Source organism: Frankliniella occidentalis, unplaced genomic scaffold, assembly GCF_000697945.3.
Source record: "Frankliniella occidentalis isolate FOCC.00 unplaced genomic scaffold, Focc_3.1 Scaffold36, whole genome shotgun sequence".
Classification (NCBI taxonomy): domain Eukaryota; kingdom Metazoa; phylum Arthropoda; class Insecta; order Thysanoptera; family Thripidae; genus Frankliniella; species Frankliniella occidentalis.
In genome coordinates, this window is record NW_026267166.1 from 163,412 (window position 1) to 165,444 (window position 2,033).

Genomic DNA, 2,033 nt, shown 5'->3' on the forward strand with positions numbered 1-2,033 from the left:
TACCGAGGCTCAGAGTTTGGACAGCTGCGCCGGCGGGCAGGGTGGAACGAACAGGAGACCACCGCGGGGGACCCTCCTCGCGCCGGCTCTACCACGCGGCCCGCCTGGCCGAGTCAGCGAGTCAGCTGCCAGCTCGGGGGTCGCGCGGGCGGCACGGCTCAACAACATCCTCGGCGACACGCTGGTGCATCTCGAGCGAGAAGCCTCGGCCGGCCCCACCACTCTTCGATCGTTTTTTTCTGGCATTGGTGGAGGACTACGGTTAAATTTAAGTGCGGAAAATTATTTGCAGATGGTATGTTGTTCCATGTGAGTCAAAGTGTACCTACTTATAACTGAGACGAATTGATTTATGTTGCAGAGTGCCGGAATATTGCAACTGATATGAGTTGTGTTGTATCTTCAGTAATATATCAGAGCCGCGGCATGTCAAGAAAGTGGAATGTAATGTGCGATGACAATTTAGGTATACTGAAACCAGAGGAAAGTTAAACGCACCTCCTCCTGCTATGAGTTGTTTCTGAATTTTGAAACCAAGTACTTCTGGGATACTTAAACTATCAAGTCGAAATTAGGGTAAACGAAGAATGCTCTGACTTATATTATTACCCTTACAACTGAAATTGCTTCATTGGGAAAATTTTGTTGCATCGAATTAATTTACAAACAAAAGTGCTCTAATTAAACAAATAACGATCAGGTTAAAAGATAACAAAGTGTTGCGCGCGACTATTTCGACTTCTATAAAAAGCCTACGCTTCATGTACAAAATTCACTTTGCATGGGCATATTTACCGAGATAGATACACAATATACACTCGCATTGCGTTTGCGCGTCTAAAATAAAGGGCCTGGAGAGAGGGTGGGTCACAGAGCGGGTGATAGAGACGGAGACTGAGAGAGTGTGTGCGAGAAAGAGAGCCGGGGAAGGGGGAGACAGCCCTGAGCAGAGGGAGGGGAGCAGTGGGAGGCACTGCATCGCTCTCTAATGGCATGATATACTGCGAGGGCGCGCGGCCCGCGGCGGACCTCGTATTCCTCACTTCCCCTAAAGCGTGCCCGCCCCGGCTCTTGCCGCCCTCTCAGGCCCCACCACCCTGCACAAACCCGCACAGGAAACCGCGTGGCCCCGCCACAACCAGCCCCCGATGGCCCTTCAAATCGTACAGGCATAAATCTTATTTTGTTTTGCCGGTCCCCTTATACACGTCTAAAATATGTGTACGGTAAAACAAATTACCACGAGATAAAAAGAAAACGCATGTCTAACACTTTCATATTAACATGCTTCGATGTACGCATTTTGAAATAAAATACGAGCAGGCAAATTTTAAGTTGGATCTAAGAACTAATCACAAAATCTAATGCTCAACATCAAAGGAACGTTGTTTCTATCAGTACCAAGAGAATATTTGATTCATGTTCAAAGTGTATACAGGCGCACCCAACTTAATCTACATCAGAAAGTTGCACTTGTAAGTAACGGATTCGCACTTAATTGGAGAACAAGGAAATAAGAACATGGCTTTCTAATTAAGAACCGATAGGACTTGAATCGACACACAAGAAACCCTAGAAGGAGGATTCTCGCTCTCCGGGGAGCGAGAATATGCTGTAAATTCCCTTGCTCTCTGGGGAGTGAGGTTTGATATCCTCGTTCAATCAGAGCAATAGATTCAAGAATATATCACTGATTGAGTGATAATTGGGAAACCTCGCTCTTTTTGAGTACGGATTCCTGAAGGTAATGTCTCTTATATTGCTTGAGATTTGAGAATCACATTCAATAAAGAGCGAGGTTAACCTCGCTCTTTATTTAGGAATTCCTAAATCATTACTTTTAGGACAGACATTTCACTTCAGTATCTGCAGTGACTATTATTATACATTCATAATCTCTGCAACGTCACATTCAATCAAATCTAATCCGTGTCTCGCTCTGCCCTTATACTGGCTTTGTGCATGGAATGCGTAGCGTAGCTACGTAACGTTAAAACGAATGTGTCACAGTATTCTAACCAATAACACAAAAG

At 45.3% G+C, this 2,033-nt stretch overlaps 1 long non-coding RNA gene across 1 annotated transcript; it reads left to right on the forward strand.

Moving 5' to 3' along the window:
• LOC113202402 (uncharacterized) lies at window positions 1–1,334 on the forward strand. The gene is made up of 2 exons (XR_008010999.1): window positions 1–272; window positions 362–1,334. It is a non-coding gene; the product is annotated as an uncharacterized LOC113202402 (long non-coding RNA).
• The last annotated feature ends 699 nt before the right edge of the window (window positions 1,335–2,033 follow it).